We start from the raw sequence: 23,681 nt of genomic DNA, 5'->3' as shown, positions 1-23,681 counted from the left end.
CTGCACCTCCTCAGGCAAGTCAGGTATGTTCTGATTTTTATCCTGTAATTTCAAGTTCACTGTGCTCAGATACCTTGCCACTTCAGTAGGAAGCTGTGTGCAGTAGTTGAGTCTCAGATCTCCAGGTGATTTAAGAGAGACAGAACATGAGCGGGGGAGGGGCAGAGAGCGAGGGAGACACAGAATCCGAAGCAGGCTCCAGGCTCTGAGCTGTCAGCACAGAGCCCAACACGGGGCTTGAACTCATGAACTGTGAGATCATGACCTGAGCCGAAGTCGGACGCTTAACTGACTGAGCCACCCAGGTGCCCCATGAATGTAATTTTTAATACTACATTTAGTTTGTTTTGTTCCACAGATGTCTTTCTTAACAATTGTTTAGTGTTGGAAATGAACGTTGGAGGCTTTAAGTTTGGACAAACACAGTGTGTTATAGAGAGAGAAAATAGAATAATAGTTACATCTTTGTGCTATTTGGAGCATCTTTTTTTTTTTTAATTGGTGACCTGGAAGAGTACAGAGAGTATAGGATCAAGATGTTACACTGCCACATTTGGGATTGAGAGAGGACTAGAAGATTTGAGGATTTTCATGTATTTCTCTAAATGATTAAATTTAAAAAGCAACTACCAAAGATTATGTGTCTCACTTTTTCTTAAAGACATATTTTTTTCTAGGGTTGGGGCTAGCATCTCACTAATCTGATTTAAAATTAAAATTTTATTTTTATCAAGGGTTTATATCACTGATTTGTCTGTTAGTAGGAAAAAAGGATCATACATATTTACAAACGGCTTCTTTTCAGGTATTTCAATACCTAGGTCCAAAAAATCATGAAATGTAATCAATGTTGTGAGCTTCGTTGCTTTTTCATGTGTGAGAAAACTCTTTTCAACAATTCTTTCTACCCCAAGGGTACTATGGATTGCTTGTACTGTCAATGCTTTTCTCCGTTGCTTTTGTCCAGCACAAAGCACCTCCTTGTCCCCCTTTTTTGAGAGTGGTGGTAGAATTTCACCTACCATTTAAAATGTAGATGATGCATTGTTTGAAAAAGTCGGCTTTGAAAAAAGTAGTTTAAATCTAAGTGAATTATCACCTAGGTTGTGTGTGTGCTTAGACCAGCAATTCGATACTGTGGGAAACGACACGCACCTTTGGAGATGCTGAAGAAAAAGGCTGTGCTGCATAGTTTCTTTTGCCGTGAAATAAAAGCAGGGCTTCTGAACCGCTTGTCTGTCGTTCTTTCAAAATTTGTAGTATATAACCCATCCTGCAAGACTGATGTTGAAAGCATAATTTATAAGAGAAACCTTAAAAATTGTCTAGAATGAGACTCCTATAATGACAGCTCTCCAAAACAGAGGAAAGAACCTAAAAATAATGTGGCATTCTAAAAACAGTGGCCACAAAACCTCTGAATTAAAACCTGGTATCTTCTTACTAGACATTTCTGCTCAGTATGCAATCCATTAATCTCACTCCAAATGTAAAGAATCAGAATATCGGGATGAGGCCCAGAAATCAGCCTTCAACACATCTCCCAACTACTGCGAGTGCTTACTAAAAACGAAGAAACAATGTTTCTGGCCCTTATAAACAGCTTCATCAACCCTCATGAACATGTATTTCTTAATAAGATTATTTGGTTTCCCAGCTAAGAGGAGATTAGAATTGGTTTACTTCTAAAAACCGGGTGGGAAATTGAGGCAGGTACCAGGGTGGCAGGAGGAATTGATAACATTATGGAAAGAGACCAGAAAACTAAGAGGTACATTCCTTAAAAAGAATTTCCACAATGGAGTATTTAATAACACTTCCTTAATGATGATGGAGACCAGGCTAATATTTTTGTTTTATTACCAAAAAACCGTGTAATCTTTTGTAATAAAAAATGTAACTTACTGGGGTGCTTGGGTGGCTCAGTTGAGCATTTGACTTCGGCTCAGGTTATGATCTTGCAGTTTGTGAGTTTGAGCCCCACGTCAGGCTCTGTGCTAACAACTCAGAGCCCGGAGCCTGCTTCGGATTCTGCGTACCCCTCTCTTTCTGCCCTCCCCCCACTCGCATTCTGTCTCCCTCAAAAATAAATAAACATTTAAAAAATATTGTAATTTATTGCTTGCGCAATAAATTTTTACATGCAGTTATGGTCACAATGACTAAAATGGGCAAGTAAGTGTGTGTATTACAGGCAACTCTCACTAGGTGTACTTTTTGCTTTAAAACCATCATGCATGGGTCGCCTGGGTGGCTCAATCGGTTGAACGTCCGACTTCGGCCCAGGTCATGATCTCACGGATCGTGAGTTCGAGCCCTGCGTCGGGCTCTGTGTTGACCGCTCAGAGCCTGGAGCCCGCTTCGGATTCTATGGCCCCCTCTCTCTCCACCCCACCCCTGTTTGTGCTCTGTCTCTCTCTTTCAAAAATGAATAAACATTAAAAAAGTTAAAAAAAAAAATAAAAGTAAAATAAAAATAAAACCATCATGCAGGCAAAGGATTAAAAAAGTAATAATGGGCTGATTGATGACAGAGAAAATGTTTGATTGCATGACCGTGTCATGATAATACTTCGGGAATCAGTATGTCCCTCAATTAGGTCATAACTTTGTCAAAAGAGTGTGTGTGTCCTGCTTCCAAATGGGTAAGAATATAGTGTAACCACAAAAGATGTTGGGTTTTTTTTCAGTCTGAGCAAAATTATCTTAAAGGAAAGAATGAAAATCATTAGTGAAATCAGGTGAGGTAACTGAATCCACTCTTAGGAATTCGCAGAGAAACTCTGCCCTGATCTTTCAAGAAGTACCTCTGAAACTATGATTACTAGTGCAAATCAATAGAAACTAAAAGTTGAAGCAGAACACCCCGCCACCATCATCCCCACTCCCACAACCAGCTCAGCACATCCAAAGAGTCCTTCACTCATAGATTTTATGTTAAATGTTTGGTTTTACTTAATATTTATAAATGCATATAAACAATTTCGTTTCTTTTTAAAATTTATATATGTGGTCCAATCAGAGTTCCCTGAACACGAAACCCATTCATGTCACTGAACTGATAGTCTAGCTTCTCAAAAAATCAATTAGGTCATAACTTGACAGTCTAATGTACTTTTTTTGACAGAGTTACAAAAAAAAATGTCCAATATTCTACCAATTCTCTTACGTGAAACAATTTGGATCTAACTTGTCTGAACAAATAGACTTTGCCAGTGACTTGAGGAGAGAGGAAACACTGGCAACAAGTAGAGTATTTGTAATCTGGTAACATTCACTGCTAAAACTGCAACCCATAATGTGTCCTATAATTTTAGCATTCAATCATTTTACTTCTCTTGACCCAATAATATAGTGAAAAGAGCACAGAATGGAATCAGAGAGATCAGGGTTTGAATCTGAGCTGTACTATTTATTACCTGTATGACTTTGACAGTTTTTTCACTTGGAGAATGGTTAACATTACCTTTCCAGTTGTTTGTGTGAGAATAAGTGAAATAACATGTAAACAGTAGGAGTTAAATAAACTCCATTTTAAAAAAGTCCAATGTTCAGTGAAGGCAGACATGTTTCTGTGGTGTATTCCCCACCTGTGTCTTAGTAACACAGCATTCCCATTTCACTTGATAGACAGGCATCCCCCACACTACATTTGTTCAGTACCTAAATCAGAAACAATCTATACATCCTGAAAAGCCGTATTATTTGTTGACAGGTCTTCCTTTATCTAGTTTGCTATTATACCTTTAATTTTATTAACATGATTTGGTGGTATACTTCTGAACACAAGAAAGAGATGAATTATTTGGCTTCTATAATAAAAATATTTTAAAAATATAACGTGAACTCTGCTTGTATACAGTGAGGAGAAAATCAAATCACAAACCAGGTACTTTAATTACTTTTCCAGTGATGGTTTTAAAAATTTTTTTAATGTTTATTTATTTTTGAGAGAGAGAGAAAGAGAGAGCCAGAATCTGAAGCAGGCTCCAGGCTCTGAGCTGTCAGCATAGAGCTTGATGCAGGACTCGAACCCATGAACCGTGAGATCATGACCTCATGATCTGAGCCACCCAGGCACCCCTCCGGTGATGGTTTTTAAACACCATTTAGTAAACTGTTATCACTTAATAGAGTACAGCTCTGTCTCTCTCATTTATTTAACAGCTGCTTTGGAAACACTTTTTTTTTTTTTTTTGACAATTTTAAACAAATTTTTTTTTCCAAAAGAAATACATGGATAGGTTAGCAGAATCACAAACAACTATGTGGTTTAAAACTTGTTTACAAAAGGTGTCATGGAAAAAGATTACTATAACTCAAGGGATCAAGCCCACACTTTACATGCTTTCAGAACTCCTAGACCTCTTTGTAACTTTCCTGGCTCATATGCAAGATGTCAGAGGAGAGTAAGCATATTAAACGTAAAGAATTAGAGAATACCTTTTCATCTTCTTTAAATAAAACCAGAAAGTGATTTCCTTACTAATGCAGTTTTATAGTGTAAGGAGGAACCGTCAAAGTATGGAAGGTACAAATACACTCTGTATTGTCTTTTTGATTTAAGGAATAAAAAACTTCATTATTTTCCACTTACTCCATTTCTAATGGAATCAGTAATCACACACACACATACACACACACACACACACACACACACACACACATACACAAGCCCAAATAATAGTTACCTGCTGTTGGTGTTTCATCCACTAAAACTGAGAGCTGCATGTCACATGGCCTGGTCTTTCAGGCTGTGTAAGTCAGTGTCAGGCAGCTCTATCTTCATTAAGCTTTCTGAGCTATAATTTTGTGATTGCCTATTACTACTTAAAATGATAAATGTAAGAGATTTTTCTATTCCCAGTCCCTTAAGTACTGATTCCCTCTTCCTGTAAGGTGGATTGCCATCATATCTCATATTTTCTAACCTGCTATTTTCATTTACTAACTGTACAGGACATATTTTTATGTTATAGTCTCTTAAACTTTATTTTTCTTGGTTGTATAGTAATTCTAGAGATGTATCATAATTTATTTAACAAATCCTCTTTGTTTGGATACTTGGCTGTGTCTAAATTGTTTTTAATAAAGCTATAGTAAACATCTTGATGACCGTCTATTCTCACTTGTTTTGGATAAAATCTAAAAGTAAAATTGCTGGGCGAACAGGTATAAACATTCATCTTACCAAATTGCTCTCTAGAAAGGTTGTACTAATTTAAAATCCCAACTAGTCTATTCCTTTGCAACATAGGTATTCTGTTTTTAAATATTAATCATATTGATAGCAAAAGTACCTAGATTTAATTTGCATCTATTTGATCATGAAAAAATTGAGCACTTTTTTCTTTTTTTTTTGGAGAGCAGGTAGAAGTTGTGGGCCTAACATGTGATTTACCCCTGGTAAATTCCTAGTTGTATTTTTTGCCCATCTGTCTCTTGGGATGCCTTAATTTTTTTTTTAAGCCCAAATATTGATTTGAGGTAAAGGTAAACATAACAGAAAAGTCTTTCTTGGCATAAGATACCAAAATGGCAATATTCTTATGGAACTAATAGCTTATATTACAAATTTTCTACAGGGAATGTGTAGTTTACGAGATTTTACTCTCAAGAGTATATTGCCATTTTTTAGTATTATATTTGGATTTATGAGTTTCTAAATATAAATAAAGTTCTAGAATATTCTCAGAATTAGATAGCTCCTTTTTATTAGGGATCTCATTGTTAAAGTCTGCAATCTTCAGATGACCACAAGTCTAAGTTCAAATGAAATCAGAAAATAACTTTACTATGTGTTCAGGATTTGGACCCAAAGTAGTAATAGATGGCAGATGTCGTTGTTTGACTGTCATGTTAAACAAACAAACAAACAAACAAATAAAAGGGAAGAGGAAAGGAACGAAAGACAATTTCCTTACCAAGCAATCACACAGTTTATTGTCGAGGAAATAAAAAAGGAGAAAACAGAGAAAAAAGAGCCCGTTTTGTGTACTGTTGAGCACACAGATGTTCCTCTTGGCAGCCATACAGTACTAGTCAGGATTGGGGGTTTTGCGGACATAGAATGTGAGCCTTCTTTGTTGGAGACAAAGTGTTGCCTGTGGTGGGAATTGCTGCAGTGATGGGAAAGTATCGTCATGTATTGTTGGATTGCTGTGATTTTCAATAGAGACAGTACATTAAAGTAGCTTTGTGGGCAGTGGATTGTTTCAGCCAAGCCTGGCTAATAACACACTCATCTTGGCAAACTCTATTTAAAAGGTAGAGCTGGCATAGTTTTGTGGTCATGGAGCCTGTCCCGTACTTGGGCATCGGAATTACTTTTTGCAAGCACTAGTTTTTAACAACCAGTTTATTTAATGTGATCTAACAAAAGAGTTGGCGACTACAAAGTTAGAATTGTAACCACTTTTCAGATGGAACTACTTCTTAAAAATTTCTTTCATTCTTACAGTTACTAAAACTAGTCTATTTCAGAATTGTTGGAGAAAATACCATTTTAGCTGAGTTGTTTCTTAGCCCACTTGTTCGTTTAGGATGAGGTTTTGTTACAAAATAGAAAGTGCAAAACTTAACGTGTTTTACGTTTAGCAATCTCTTTGTTTACATTTGGAGTATTTTTTGTTTATATATAAATACTATATTGTAAAATGTTTAAAACACATATTGAAACCTACTCACCAGAAGGCAAAAGTGAGTACTTTTAAATTTGCTTGCAAGTATGACCTGCCCTGGTCTTCCATGGTGCTTCCTTGAAGGGGAACAATTAGCTCCGCTGTGCTAGATATTAACATAGATTTTTACTGTATTTTCAGGTTAAAATTTACACTTTAAGGATTGATCATTGAATTCTCTTTCGTTGTTCCTCCCTTCCTCCCCTTTTATGTTAAATATAACGTTGAATGAATTTTTATGGCCTTTTAGCTGCTTAAATAAAGTCTGAACAAGAAAGGAGACTATCAAGAGTAATAGAGACCGGAACCTTTATGATCACCCCTAATTAGATGGGGTTGTTGAGTAAGATAGTGAACTAGTATGTTCATGAAGGTTTAGAGCTTGTAAGAGCCAGAGATACCTAGTCAGCTCTCTTTTGACAACAAAAAGTGAGACCCAGAGAAATTAACCGGTAATATTCTCTTCATTATGAGGAGTTAGAACCTGATTGATTATAAAGCTCCTGATTCTCACATTTAAGCTCTCTTCTATAGCCTTTAGTCTTATCAGATCAAAGCAGCATTTGTTTACTAGGCTTCTACTCTGTTGAAGAATTCATCAGTTATGATCCTTACCTTGAAGAACCCACATTTTAGTTAGAAAACAAGGATGCGCTCTTTCTAAGTTGTTGATAACGAAAGACTTAAATAGTAGTTCAAGACAACAGTAGAAGTCATATCTCAGAGCACTGTTTCTTTAATGGCCAAATGAACTACATAAACAATAATTATTCCTGAAATTCAGTCAAAAGGATATGTATCTTTGAACTGGGGTAGTCCAGGGGAGACCTTTTTCATAGAAATTGGGTTTTGAGGTAGTTCTGGATTTTCTTGTCTGCCTCACTGGTGAATTTCCACTTACTCTATAAAATTTAACATAAATGTCAGTTCTTCTCCCTAGGGTTCCCTGACATTTCTTCCCTAATAAAACCATTTGCATTTACATGTACCTCTAATGTAGTATTCTACATGTCATCGTAGTTGTTTATCTCTCCTGTGAGACTTTAAACTCCTTAAGATCACACTTATTCTTGGAACGTCTGGGTGGTTCAGTTGGTTGAGTGTCCAGCTCTTGATTTTGGCTCAGGTTATGATCCTAGGGTTGTGGGATTGAGCCCCGCATCAGGCTCCACACTCTGCATGGAGCCTGCTTGAGATACTCTCCACCACCACCCTCCTCTCTGTCTCCTCTGCTTGTGCTCTCTCAAATGAAAAAAAATTTTTGTAAAGATCACACTTACTCATAACCTGAGTATCTGTGTGGTACATAATTTTAACAAAGATATGTTTCAAATATTTTCACATACTAATACAAATAGGAATTCATATGACAATAACACATTGTTAAGGACTGAATTGCATTCCCCTAAAGTTTTTGTTTTGAACCCCTAACCCTTAATGTGACTATAGTTGGGGATAGGGCCTATAAGGAGGTAATACAGGGTAAGTGAGGTTATAAGGGTAGAATCCTAATCCAGTGGGATTGGTATCCTTGTAAAAGGAGGAGACTAGAGAGCACTCTCTGGCCTTGTATGCACTGAGGAAGGGCCATGTGAGGACATAGTAAGAAGACAGCAGTCTGTGAGCAGGGAGCATAGTCTCTTCCAGAACCCAAATTAGTGAGAACCTCGGTCTTGGACTTCTAGCTTCTAGAACTATGAGAAAATAAATTTTTGATGTTGAGGACACTCAGCCTGTGGTGTTTTGTTATAGCAGCCCAAGCAGACTAATACACACATATATAAACAAATAAATGCAGGAATAAATATTGCTTTAGAAAATTGTAAAAGTCCTACATCCCCAGGTCCCACCTCACATCTTTGAAAATTGTCAGCAGCTGTTTGTCTTCAGAAGGATCCAACTCTATTGCTAAGTCAGTTTGCCTGTGCCCACAGAACCTTACAGCCAGGCCTATGCCAGTTATGACAGGAAATAGGTGGTTCTGCACCTGCCTAAATTGTTTGTTAAACTAAGAACACAGCAGTATATTAAAGAATCAGCTCAGCTCTGCTGTGATCCTGAATGACTTACAACCACGACATTATCAGTAGAGTTAGATCTGACTGCGATGAATCTCTATTTGGTGTGCCGGCACAACCTATGTCTCGCTGCAGTGCATTTGCCCTTGAGCCCTCCTCACCCAACATTTTTCCATCCCCACCCTCTATAATTCTTTTTCCAAAGAATGGCCAGAGTGGTCTTGAGAAATTTGATCGTGTCTTTCCCTTCTATCTCAGCTTTCCATGAGCATCTAAAATAAACCCCAGACCTTTCCCATTGGGTGTATGAAGCAGTATGTGGCCTGCCTCCTGCCTTCCTCTCTGACCTCTGGCTCCTACCAGTCTCCCTGTCACCTAGGGCTGTCCAACTGCACTGGTTTTTCTCTTGCTTCTTCAATCATGCCAACTTTGTTTTCCCTCTGAGCCTTTGAACTAACTGTGCCCCTGCCTGAAATGCTCTACCCCCATCTTGACACAGCTGGCTGTGTTGTCACTCAGGGCTCTACCTAAACATCACTTCTCCAGAGATCCCTTCCTTCAATGTCATCCCTCTCCATCATATCACCTTATTTTAATTTTCTGTACAGCACTTACTCCTATCTAGTTTGTTTTTTGTTTATTGTCGTTTTCTCCCTACCACAGTGTAAACTCTGTGAGTAATGGAACCCTGTCTTTCTTGCACATGGGTTACTCCAGCACCTAGAACAGCACCTGCCACAGATGGGCTTTTAAGAAATAGTTGTTTAATGAATGAACCAATGAACAAATTGACAGGTTGGAGCCCCAGTTCCAGAGCAAGGAGTCTTGCCGGGCCCAGCTCCCTCAGGGCTCATACTCTTTCATATGCTTAATCACATGGGTCCTGCTCTCCACAGAAAGGCCCTCTGGGGTCTAGAAACACACCTCCTCAAAAGTCCAGCTGCTATAGCTTATCTAATAGATTAGCTAATTGACGTCCATCACAAGTTAAACCCAATTTCTGTGAACAGGACATCTTTGAAAATTTTTTGTCCATTGCTGTCCATCCCCAATAGGAGTCAACCCCCTGCCACATCAGTTTGCCAGCCACAATACACCTTACAGCCAGACCTATATTAATTGTGACAGAAAGTAGCTAGTTATGCACCTGAACTGTTTCTTTGTTAAATCAAGGTGTGTCCTGACTAGACTTTTATTTTATTGCATTCTCTTGTACAATTTTACCAGAAATCCCAGGAGGTAGGTACTACGGTGATTCACATCTTACAAAACAGATAACCTTGTTCAACATTACATAATGATCATAGAGTTGTTCACATAAAATGGGTAAATTGGGAAACACTTAACCGCTGACTTAACACTTAAACTGACTTAAACACTGTCAGTTTGTTTGTTATCCAAAGTTTTAGTTATCAGGCCAGTAAACCAATAAACTGTGGCTTTCTTTAGCTATTAATATGACATGATATTCTCCGAACAGAATTTTGCTGCTCATTCACCTTTTCTTGGCAAGTTAAAAGCTCTAGGATCTTCTTTCCCCCCCCCCCCCCGTGTTTTGTAGGCACTGATTTAAGAAGTCCATTTATGTGGGCAAGGAAAGCTAGATGCAAGTAAATTATATTTGAGAGAGGAATACTACTTCCTGTCCAAAAAAAAAAAAATCGAGAGGGGAACTGAGTGCTTGTTGAAGTTAAAAATTTCTTATGAAGGACCCCTAATCCCTTTTTGTTGTGAAGGAAAAAATTGAATCACTATTCTATCCTGTTTTGCTTTACTTGAAAAAAATTTTTTAATGTTTATTTATTTTTGAGAGACAGAGACAGAGCATGAGCAGGGGAGGGGTTGGGTGGGGGGATGGGGAGAAAGGGACAGAGACAGAGACAGAATCCAAAGCAGGCTCCAGGCTCCAAGCTGTTGACAAGAGCCCACTGTGGTCTCAAACCCATGAACTGTGAGATCATGACCTGAGCTGAAGTCGGACGCTCAAACGACTGAGCCACCCAGGCGATCCTTTTGCTTTAGTTTAAAAGCATAAGAATTTATTCAGAGATAACTTATACTAGTCAAAATGTTAACCTAACACCTTTTTTTGAATTTTAATATTTTTTTGAGTGTTGTTTTCTGTAAGTCTTAAAATATCATTATCTAATACCAAGGAAATAACCACAGCTTCCTATTAAATAAAAGCAAAAGCAAACAAAACTTTTATTTATAATTTTAATCATAAATAGATGCTTTGATTTTGATTCAGAGATTCTAAAGTATGTAATATTTCTTTGTTTTGCAGAATTCCATTCCCAAAATGTTTGATGCTTAACAGTATTTTACTCTATTAGTATTTAGAGCAAAATCACTCTATATAGAGCAAAATCACTCTATAGAGATACCAGTTGCTCACAAATTTCTTTTCTTAAATCAGAAGTAAACAAATCCCCTGTGATTTCCTCTATTTACATACAAAACAACCAATTCTCTTTCCAGCCAACTCTGTTAGAAGTTCTTCCCCGTAGTAAACTGAAATGTGCTAAGTCAGCCATCCTATAATTTCTACCCATTTTTCCTATTTCTGTTTTTTGGAAGTACCTAAAATAGATGCACAAAATAAATACTGTGACCTTTTTAATATTAACGTCTTTCAAATTCTTCATGCAGATATAAGGTCTACTTTCTTCTCTTTTCAACCTGCTTGATGCTTTCCTTCTCTTAATTCATCGTTCAGCATAACATTATTTTACCGTCTTCTTCTGGATGGACCTCAAATATCAATGACCCTATAATTGTGTTGCCCAGATAGCTGACAGTTCCCCAGATATGGTCAGAAAAGTGAAAAGAGATTGGGATTATTATGTGGAATATATATTTTATTACATGGAATATATATTTATACTAATTCAGCCTAAAATCACATTTACTTTTGGGGGAGCAAAACCACATTGTTGACTTTTATTGAGCTTGCATTTATCTAAAACCACCTTATCACACGAAATGCCTTTAAACTAGTTTTCTTTTTTTATTTTTAGTTTCACAGAACTTCTCTAAGCTTCTGTGACCTCAGTTTTTAATTAAAGGGTATGAACTAGAGTGTTTAATAAATATACCCAGATTTGGAGGTGCAAAGGGTAGATATCAACCAAGGCCTGTAAGTGTCAAGTCACAAGCTCTATTCTAAGCTCTAAGGGTCTTTTTAAAAGCAACCTATCTTAATATTAAGTCTTTGTGTCCCACCCCCTGCACCTACTGCTCTTCCTTCTCCCCCTTTCATTTTCTCCCCTCATTGACACTACTTCTTGGCTCACACTGGAGACTGTTTACAACACTCTGGATTACATGAAATCTGCAGGATGGGTCTGATTCTTTTATGAAAGATTTTCCTCGCTGACCGTTGCCAGCCCACATAAGCTACTGCAGTAACAATTTGTGAAGTGTTTGCCTTTCCAAAAGGTATCTGAGAGTCTCATCTTTTGTTGAAAGGGCACAGAAATCAGGACCAACCTGCTAAAGTAGTTCTATGGCCCGCCAGAGGGATTGGTGGACTAAGGTCTTCACTACATTTTTGCCTCTGTGGATTGGGAAAGGACAGGAGAGTTTCTCTATTTCTTGTTGGTATCCCCTTACCTCATGCAGATGCTGAGTAGGTGTTTGTTGAAAATTTAATGATACTTATTTAATAAGGAACTAACTTAGAGAGATAGAAACAAGATAAAAGAAAAAAAGAAACTCTGAAAATGGGTTCGGACAAATCTGTTCTCTTAATGTAGTCAAAAGTGCAGGGAATCGGGAGACAGGTTCTACCATTGGAGGAAATAATCAAGGACATTTTAGAGCTGAGGTAGTCAGGAGATAACATCTGCCATAAGGTAATTTTCAAGCCAAATGTGACTCTTGTTGTATATGCTTAAGTGTTAGGTTTTCAAGCACTGTGGAAGGGATCCTGAATGTATTTTCATGTATTTTGGTCATGAAAATACATCTTTAACTGCAGTAAATCTTACATGACCCACATAAAATGAGTCAGCCCTTTGTTTAGGTGAAAATACATACTAATTTATTCAGTATTCATAATGGAAAAACAACTTGTCTTTTTGGTCTCATATTTGATATTTAAAAATGCAGTTCTAATTTTGACTTCATGTTGTCTGTACTGCATGCACTTGTTAGGAAATTAAAGCTTGACTTGGGCAAGATTCCTCTTGGCCCAGAAACTACCATGAACCGTTAATTTGGAATTTGATTGAGACAAAGACTCAAGAGAATGTAACTTATGAACGCATTAGCCAGTGCTCTTTGAAGAAGGTCAGGACACCAGACCCGTTTGAGGAGCTTTTTCCCAAATGTGCATCAATCTCCAGGTCTACCCCATTGATTTTGATGGAGTAGATCTGGGTTGGACCCCTGGCATCAGTATTTTGAAGAAAAGAAAAGAGAAGAAAAAAACATTGTGAAAAATGTCCACAAGCGATTCTGTTATTCCTCCCAGTTCTGACTCCCTGTAGAGTCACCAAATCTGTCCCTGTAAGTTGTAAAGTAATTTCTGGATTTTATTAGCCCCCTCCCTCAGCTCCAAATTCAAACTCAAAAGAATGTCTTCAATGAGTTTTGTTTTCCTTTTGTTTCTTTTATATACGTTGAAGATTACTACTAGTACTTATTCATTTGAGCAGTAATCTAGTGTCTTCAATAAAACCGTATTTGAAGTTGTTATCCTTTCAGTAACCTGGTGCACTTTATGTAAATATGAATGTGGTGAATTTCATAATAGCTGGTATTTATGGAGTATGTGTTATGTGCCAGGCACTTTCCACACCTTATAATGCATGAAGCTTCACATCAACCTTGCCAGGCAGTGTATGTTATCCTCCTTTTACAGATAAATAAACAGTCCATTCAGGGTAAGTTTCTTGCACTCAGTCACAGTCAAATCTAGATCTTTCTATAATTCTCTAAAGTTCTTACTCCTTCCTCTGTTCTGTACTGACAAAACTTTTCTCTGACAATAAAATATGTATATTTTCGTGAGAATTACATACCACAAAATGTATCCCTTTTTTGCTTAGATGCCATAATACTGGCTCCAAGTTTGATCCCAGTATCAGTCATCAGCACATCTCAAGTATCTTATGTCTTGATACACCTTATATTGCCGCTCTGAGAAAAGATTCTGTTGTCACTGATTCCATATGTAATATATTACATTATATGCATATTCTACATTATTAAGTGAAGTTATTTTACATTTAAAACTTTCATTTAAAAAAATTAATTTTATCTTCACATTTCATAAAATAGATCAGTGCTTGAACAAGAGACAAAACTTCTGTTTGTGGTGACACAGAATATTAACCAGCAGGGTAGAGGTTAAAAAGAACTTGGTTTAAGGAAAAAACAAAATCATACGTTTATATTAGAATTACAGAAAAAAGTTTAAATCCTCATCTAGGATGATTACAACTTGAGGAAATGCAGTTTGGTGTTAAGAACAATGTCCATCAGGGGCGCCTGGATGGCTCAGTCGGTTGGGCGTCCGACTTCAGCTCAGGTCACGATCTCGCGGGCCGTGAGTTCGAGCCCTGCATCGGGCTCTGGGCTGATGGCTCAGAGCCTGGAGCCTGCTTCCGATTCTGTGTCTTCCTCTCTCTCTGCCCCTCCCCCATTCATGCTGTGTCTCTCTCTGTCTCAAAAATAAATTTAAAAAAAAAATTAAAAAAAAAAAGAACAATGTCCATCACTCCCTGCCATAATGGCATGGAGAGTTCCAGTTGCCAGTTGATTTGCCTGGTTTATTTTGGCCTAGTGGATAGGCACACTCTCTGTAGTATTATTAAAGGGATAACCATTAGGTTTTTCCAGGGACTTTTGGTAATAATGCAGGTAGCAGAAGTTATGGTGATAATAATTTTTGGTTCCCATTTACATCTCCTAACGACCTGGGATAATAAATTAGAACTTAAGATTTGTACTGCATTTAAAATTTTAATGAGTAGAAATATCGGAGAGCTATAGAACTTTATGAACACTTTCTACCTTTATTTTGTTAACCCTGGTTGCTGTGCTTGATAATACAGTATGGATAGCATGGTGGTAAGAAAATCTTTAAAGACATCTGACATATTGGACAGAAAGAAGCAATAGACCAGATAGGTCAGTGAAACATGGCAGATGGCATTTTGAAAAAGTGAGACAAATCCAGAATTAAACACCAAGAAGTTTAATCAGTTTTGCACTTAATATCATTCTACATTGTATCAAATTTCAAATACTTAACGTTGTGTAAAAGTAGAACTAAATCATAGAACTGTAAAACACCTTTGATCTTTTTTTTTTTTTAATCTTTATTTATTTTTGAGAGAGAGAGCGTGAGCAGGGGAAGGGCAGAGAGAGAAGGAGACACAGAATCTGAAGCAGGCTCCAGGCTCTGAGCTGTCAGCACAGAACCCGACGCTGGGCTTAAACCAAGATCATGACCTGAGCTGAAGTCGGATGCCCAACCGAGCCACCCAGGCGCCCCAACAGTGTGCTTTTTAAAGATGAGGAAATTGATGTCTGGACAGTTCATTTGAAGAAGAAAGTATACATTTTCACATGTGCTCTCTTACATGTATACATGCTCTCCTCTCTCTCTCTCTCTCTCTCTCTCTCTCAAACACACACACACACACACACACACACACACACACACACACACGTTGGTGGCTTCACATACAGATCAGCATTACTGTGAACATTTGTATAAATTATAAAAAATCAGGGGCACCTGGGTGTCTCATTCAGTTAAGTGTCCATCTCTTGATTTTCAGCTCGGGTCATGATCTCACTGTTCGTGGGATTGAGCCCCATGTGGGGCCACACGCTGACAGCACAGAGACTGCTTGGGATTCTCTGTCTCCTTCTCTGTCTGCACCCCTGCTCACGTGCACACACTTTCTCAAAATAAATAAATAAACTTAAAAAAAAATCACATAGGTGTTAATTGAACCAATAGAAATATTTTAGCTTTTCGTCTTCAAAAAGGAAAAAATTATTTCTAAAGTCTTAAAGCTTTAAGTAAAGAATTGTCAGAAAATTGGAAAAAATTCTAAACTATTTTAACTCATTTGAGATAAAAACGTAGATGCCTAATGATTTCAAAAGAACTATTTTTAAAACCTCTGAGAATTATGATTACAGCAAGACAGCTAAATTGACTAGCAAAGTCAGAATTCCTCACAGTATTCTCTTTAGGTACTGAGGTTTAATCCAAACCTTATTATTTGTCAGCTTTGTATTATTAATATATTTGTATCAAAGAACTAGGCAGAGGATTCGCTCTCTATTTTAAGTCTATGAGAACCATCACTAGCCTGCACTGACAGATGTTAAAGAATGTCTGTGGAAAGAATGTCAAAAACCTCTCCAAAGGAAAGTCTTTAAACCATGTCCTTAATAAAGAAATGCAAAACCAGATTTAATTGCCCTTTTCCTAAACAGCTCAGCCATGCAGGCTCATTTACTGCAGCATATGGTCTGAGAAAGCGCACAGTGGAAGAGAGCAGTCACGGTGAAGGCTGGGATTGAATCCATTTAGGCTGGAGTTCACAAAGATCAGTCAGAGGCAAGCACTTGAAGTTAAAAGAAAGAAACACACCAAGCAGTAAAAACACAGGCTATTTTTATTTTGAATGTGCTCATTGGAGACATCCTATTTGCCTTTCAAGACAGCAGTATTCAGTGGTTTTAATATAAAATAGAAGATTTCTGAGAAACTAATATCTGGGATGTTTTTCCTAATTAAAAAAAAAATAGACCAAATTGCTTGACGCCATGGAGATTTTTTCCCAATATTATTATTTGTTACCACTGAAAGCAATCATTTTTCTAAAGGGGGAGCAGTTAAAATAATGAGTTGGATGACAACAGTGTGGCCTAAATTTTATTTAAAAGGAAGACATTATAAGATTGTATGAAGTGGTAAATTCTTACCACCCCCAAAGGGATTAAATTTATAGTTCTTGCCAGAAGTCACAGGTATTTGAGAACTTGAGAAAAGGAAGAGGGGAGAAAAAATCTGTGAATCCTTTTATACCACTTTTTGGCATTAGGCAAGTGACTTTAATTCTATGTATCTTAATTTTATGTCTGTAATATGAGGGAAGCTATCTTTATGAAGATCTTAATTATAACCTCAAAATAGCTAATAAGACAATTCAGTTGCTATGTGTCTAGTACAATGTCACACAGATTTGAGGAAAAATATAAAAGGTAACAAAGGAAAGAAATGTTTGAGGGGTTAATAATGGCAAACATGTATCTGTTTATTATTGCTGGATCTAATTAGTGGTACTTATTTCTTATAACAAATTATTTCTAAGTACTATTTTTTCCTGCAAAAATAGCTTTTCTGCCACAGAGTATATTTTTATATTGTGGGACAAGTATGCTTACTATTTTTATTGTCAAATTTTATTGAAATTCTCTGGAGCTGCACTGTGATGTGGTTTTTTTAAATTTGAATTTAAGTTAATTAAATATAATTTAAAAGTTCAGTTCCTCAGTTACACTAGCCATATTTCAAGTGCTCAAACCTTATCTAAAGGGTTTCCATTATCACGGAAAGTTACAGTGGGCAGTGGTATTTGATATTTTTATTATAGATAATAAATAGATTTTATTATAGATAGATATAGATATAATAGATTTTACTATAGATAATAAATTTTGTTTATGGGTATTTGTGCAGTTTTTAGCAGAGTCCATTGATACAATCACAGGAGTGAGGAAAAACTAGATACATAAAAGAATAATAAAACCCCATTATAAAAAGAAGACAGAAGAGACAGATTCAGGTTTATAAAATCATGAAAGGCGTTAGTTGATTAGGTTAGAAGTTAAGGCTATTATTGAATTTTAAATGAAGCTAAAAATTGCTTCTTGGAAAAACAAATAATGAATCTACAGTAATTGTTACCTTTCCCTTCTAAGAAATGGTGTGTGCTATAAGCACAAGTATATTCCTAAAAGGCGTAACTCCACTGAAAGTTAGTGAAGCAAGAGTGATAATAGGAGATAGGTGAAGTCAGGACACCTCTCCCTGCCCCTCAGTCTTCCTGAGCCACTGCCGGAAAGAGTACAAGAGTACGTAAATCACTGTGACCCTTTTGTGACTGACTGTATATGTGGTTATGTTGTGGTCAATGCTAGGAAATGTGGACCATTCGGTGCGTAGTCCTCTGAATCTTACTTGCTTTGTTCAGAGCTCTTTTGCCTCACATCTCATTGGAAAGTCAACATTCATTTCAAAAGAAACGGTTTCCATTTTTGTAGAACAGTTATGTTGTATTTTAAGAGAAGAGTGCTTATGCCATTAAAATAAGTAGGATTTGAATCAAAGCAAGTATTGGGAGAGAACCCACCTCCAAATTTCCTTTCTATAGGAACCTTTTGTATCGATTCAATTATCACTGTGAATTAGAACTGAAAGTGCTCTTATATTCTGCATCACTCCCACATAGAGTATCGGTTTTCATTGGGTTTGTTTTGATGATGGTGGTCATGGTGATGATGGTGGTGGTGGTGATTGATGACGATAGCTAATATTTATTGAGCATTTATAAGGGCTTGGAATGTTTTAATATATTTCATGCTCACAAGAACCTATGGCGTAGGTACAACGATTCCCATTTTACAAATGAGGACGCTGAAACAGAGATACAGTACCTCAGGGTTGCATGTTTATAAGTGATAGAACCGCACACACACATGTGTAGTCATGGCTCCAGAGCCCACGCTCTCAGTCACTACATTGCCTTTTCTGGATTTTTATACTTAGGCCAAAATCTTTGAATAAAGTGACCATTTAAGGGTTGTATAAACAATCTGGGAAGAGAGTTTACTGGCATACTCATTTTAAATCTTGTTATGTGGAACAATGGAAACCCAAATGGGAAAACTAAGTGGTGTAAGTGATTATCAAAGACTACAATAGTGAAGGTTCACCTCGAATTACACTGGAAGAAATGGAGTTCTTAGAAATATATTAGCTTATTTTTTTTCCTTTAATAAAGTGTTTCAAAGTTAAAGCAAGGATCAACTCCACATTAGTTGTATGGCTGCTGTTCTTGTCAGAGAAGTATGCTGACCCTTACATGTCCTGGATCTCCCAGAATGGACAGTCTCAGTGTGGGTGAGGCAGCCCTACTCCGGCCTGTCAGTGGTTTTTAGGTGCATTTCTCCATATTATATATTCCTGACTTTTTTTTTTCTTTTGGTCTATCTAAATTATTCACCCTAAACAACTCTTGTCATCACTTATGGAAAACATCTGTTACTCTTGAAACTTGTTAATGGTAGCCACAGAGTTTTTCAGAGATTCTCATTTTCCTGGCCTGTTGTATTTATATAAACTGTCCTGTCTTCCTGCACTTGATTATATATAATAAACCTAATCCTAGGCCAGAGTTTCTCAAGTGGTGACCAGAGAAGCCTGAATCAGAATCACCTGGGAAGCTTGCTCAAAAGGTAAATTCCTAAGTCTCATCTCAGATTTGCCAGCTTACTTTCAGGCTTGCGTCCCTCCATTTGCATTTTTAACCGGTACTCCAGGTGTTTCTGGTATACTAGAAAGTGTGGAAACCACTGTTCAAAAGGCTGCATTATGTGAAATGTCTTCATGGGGCTGTGAGAGGCAGATATGAAATCCCTGCCCTTAAGGATCTTACAGTCTCATAGAGAAGGTAACGCTTACATGCAATCAACTGTAATACAAAATAAAAATTAAGTACCATAAAAGTAGAAACAGCTACTTCTAGATAGCAGAAGAGAATCTTTTAAAGGTTTGTTTTGTTTGCTTTGTGTAGTGCACAATGTGTATATTTGGATAATTCTTATTTCACCACACATACAGGCCTGTAGTTTGCTTTTCATCTCCATTATCATCTCACTGGATAATTCCCAGAATTTCCATAATTTTTAGAAGTGAAGGCAACGCTTTCATATCACTAAAGGCTAATGCATCTAAAACTGGGGACAGACTTCTGCATTCCATAAATTACCAAGCATACTGGCACTCAATGGTGTTCCTGTTTTTATTTTTTAATTGGAGATTTTTGCCGTTAATATGACACAGAACCACTTACACTGAGAGCTTCCTCTTCACTGCGACTGTGCCCAGAATTGGTGCCCCTGGTGTTTGTGACATGTGCAACTCTTTTTATAAAAAGTCACTGTTCCTTTCCTCTGTTCCTTTCCTCATGATAAGTTTATAGTCCAGCTATGAGTAATGCTCCTAAAAATAAGTAAAAAGAAATAAGCCGACAATGAACAATGAAAGAAGAAAACCAATGTTTATTAACCACTATGTGCTAGGCACGATGCCAAGCAAATTTCAGAGAGGTTAAGTGAATGCACCAGTCCACACAGCTGCTAAAGCCAAGAAAGTAGAAATTCTAGATAATCTGTGACCTGGTGGCTTTTATCAGTAAGTGTCATGTTAATTTATTGACAGACGTTTGAGTACCTGCTACATTGGCACTGGAAGGATACAGAGATAAACCCAGTGCCAGATCTTGGGGGAGCATAGAGACTAAAGAGAGATCAGAGAGTTGCACAGATAACCAAGACAAGTAAGTGAGAGGCACTAACATTTGCAGTCATGTGCTAAGCATTTTCAACGTATTATCCCATTTAACCTTCACAGTAAACCTGCAAAATGGTTGGAATCTCTCTTATTGTAGATGAGGAAATTATGGTTCAGGGAAAGCCACTCAGGGTTACCCAACGAGTAAGTGGCAGGGCTCAGATTTGCATCCAGGTCTATGACTGCAAAACCTCTTTCTTCCATGGGAGTTCCAGTGACAGACTCTTCATTCTGACAAGGAGAATGTCAAGGCTCTTGGGAGCTGCATTTGATGTATCCAGTTCTACCTGGAACTTAAGAATCAGGCGGATAGACAGTAAGTTCAAGGAAGGCTGGCAATAGAAGCAAAGGTACAGAGAAATAGAAGTATGTGGGAATGGACATCAGGCCAAGATATGGAAGCCATCTTGAGAAGTGGGCCCAAAACATGGGCCCTGGGAAGATTAGACCTCAAGCTTCAGCTAAGGGGTAATGAGACTTGTAGGGTTAAGATCAAGAAATACCTGTGTTAAAAAATGAACTAAAGTTGCTAATTGGATATTGCAGGAATGGAGGGAAGGAGGGGTCAACATGAATCAAAGCTGATTGAATCGCTGTGAGTCATGCTGTGAGGACAAATGAAAGAATCTGTTAGAACATAAGTTATAGCTCCAAGTAATACAGAAAATAGTGTTCACCTTTACCTTGCCTATGAACCAACCTTATTTTTCCAGAGGATAATTCATATAGAATATGTCCTGTAATTGCTGTTTTCTAAGATTATAAGGCTATGCTCAATATTTTAGGATATCTCTTTAATTTTTTAAACAAAGACAGAAAATAAGATCTATGCTGTCAAATACACACTCATGTATACACACGTGTGAATAGATAGAAGAACTAGAAAATATGACTGACTTCATTATTTTACACAATTTTACAAAAGAATATTTACTTCTATTATCAGAAAGAAAAATAAGTTTTTTTAAAAAAACCAAGTAGCCTTCATCTTTATTTGATAGATCATTTATAAATTCCTTCAGAATACCTAATTAAACATTGTATGGAGACTATTCATTATATGGCCTACAAAAATCATTTTTCAGTGACTTTTTTTGAGAACTTTGTTTCTTTCCATTTATGTAAAGTTGTTTAATTTAAAATTAGAATACTTGATGGGCAGGCACACCTCAGAGATAATGCAGGCTTGGTTCCAGGTCACCACAATGAAGCAAATATTGCAATAAAGCAAGTCAAATGAATTTTTTGGTTTCCCAGTGCATGTAAAAGTTATGTTTACCCTATACTTTAGTCTATTAAGTGTGAAATAATAGCATTATGTCTAAAAAAGCAATGTATAGTTCACCCTTGAACAATGAAGGGGTTACGGCTGCTGACCCCCCGCCCCCCCCCCCCCCCCAGTGCAATCGAAAACCTGCATACAATTTTGACTCCCCAGAAACTTAAACTAATAGCCTACTGTTGGGGCACCTGGGTGGCTCAGTTGGTTAAGTGTCTGACTCTTAATTTCAGCTCAGGTCATGATCTCTCATGGTTAGGTTACTGAGATCAAGCCCCACGTTGGCCTCTGTACTGACAGTGAGGAGCCTGCTTGGGATTCTCTCTCTCCTTCCCTCCCTGCCCCTCCCCACCTCAAAAATAAATAAACATGGAAAACTTTTTTAAAAACAGCCTATTGTTGACTGGAAGCCATACCGATAATATAGTCAATTAACACGTAATTTGTATGTTATGTGTATTATATACTGTATTCTTACAATAAAATAAGCTAGAGAAATGAAAATGTTATGGAAAATACTAAGGAAGAGAAAATACATTTATAGTACTATACTGTATTTATTAGAAATCCATGTATAAGTGGACCCATGGATTTGAAACCCTACTCAAAGCTTAACTGCATATACTTTAATTAAAAAATACTTTATTGTCGGGGCGCCTGGGTGGTTCAGTTGGTTAATCGTCCCGACTTCGGCTGGGGTCATGATCTAGCAGTTCGTGAGTTTGAGCCTCGTGTTGGGCTCTGTGCTGACAGCTCAGAGCCTGAAGCCTGCTTCGGATTCTGTGTCTCCCTCTCTCTCTGCTCCTCCCCCACTTGCACCCTGTATCTCTCTCTCTCTCTCTCTCTCTCTCAAAAATAAAGATTAAAAAAAATTTTTTTAAATACTTTATTGCTAAAACCTGCTAACCCCTATCTGACCTTTCAACTAGTAATCACTAATCACAGATCACCAAAACAAATATAACAATAATGAAAAAGTTGGAACTATCGTACGACCCCCAAAATGTGACAGACCCAAGGTCAGCAAATGCTGTTGGAAAAATGGCGGCGATACACTTGTTTGGCACGGGGTTGCCACAAACCTTCAACCTGTAAAACACGTTATACCTGCAAAGCGCAAAGCAAAGTACAGTGAAACAAGGTATGCTTGTATATTTAGATCCTTAAAGATTTTGGGATTGCAGTCATTGGCAATATTTTCATTCACCTGTAGCTTTTCATAATGTTGATGTTAAACCCTTAAAACATTTGATCAAGGAAAAAGATGAATGAATATAAGTTTCATTTGGTATTGTAAAATATTTTATTGATCAAAGTGAGCCATCATGCATGTTAGGCTGTCATTACACTTTAATTATAGTGCAGTCAGTCCTCAGCACTTAAGTACTTTACATTTAGACCTTTTTCCATTTTGCTTTTGTAAAATATTCTTTACTTTAAAAGAAGATTTGGGGGGCACCAGAGTGGCTCAATGGGTTAAGTGTCCCAACTTCGGCTCAGGTCATGATCTCGCCATTCAGAGTTTGAGCCCTGCTTTGGGCTCTGTGCTGACAGCTCAGAGCCTGGAGCCTGCTTTGGATTCTGTGCCTCCCTCTCTCTCTCCTCTCTCTCTCTCTCTTTCTCAAAAATAAATAGACATTAAAAAAATATTAAATAAAAATGAGAAGTTCTTAACTTTAGGAAGAAAGCATGTATCTGAAAATCTTTTTCCCTCGATATTCGCTGATTTTAAAAATGAATAACATATTGGGGCACCTGGGTGGCTCAGTCTGTTAAATGTCTGACTCTTCATTTCGGCTCAGGTCACAAACTCATGGTTAGTGGGATTGAGCCCCACGTCAGGTTCTGTGCTGTCAGCACAGAGCCTGCTTGGGAGTCTCTCTCTTTCTCTGTCTCTCTGCCCTTCCTGCATGTGCATGCTGTCTGTCTGTCTCTCTCTCAAAATAAATAAATAAATATTTTAAAAAATGAATGACATATTAAAATAAATGTTATTTTCAAGAATTGACTTGTTTGAATTTTGTTTATAAGATCTTTAAAAGTCACTTCAAGGTTACAATTCTTATACAACTAAATTTTCTGTCAAAAACAACTCT

General features: G+C 37.3%; 1 protein-coding gene across 1 annotated transcript in view; it reads left to right on the top strand.

Annotated features, from left to right (window-relative positions):
• The window catches only part of MRPS28 (mitochondrial ribosomal protein S28), a 106,392-nt gene that overhangs the window by 82,018 nt on the left and 693 nt on the right, over positions 1-23,681 (top strand). The window lies entirely within an intron of this gene.

This window comes from Panthera onca, chromosome F2 (genome assembly GCF_046562875.1).
Source record: "Panthera onca isolate mPanOnc1 chromosome F2, mPanOnc1 haplotype 2, whole genome shotgun sequence".
NCBI lineage: Eukaryota > Metazoa > Chordata > Mammalia > Carnivora > Felidae > Panthera > Panthera onca.
The sequence above is the reverse complement of the archived record's forward strand: the minus strand, read 5'-3'. Positions and strand labels throughout refer to the sequence as shown.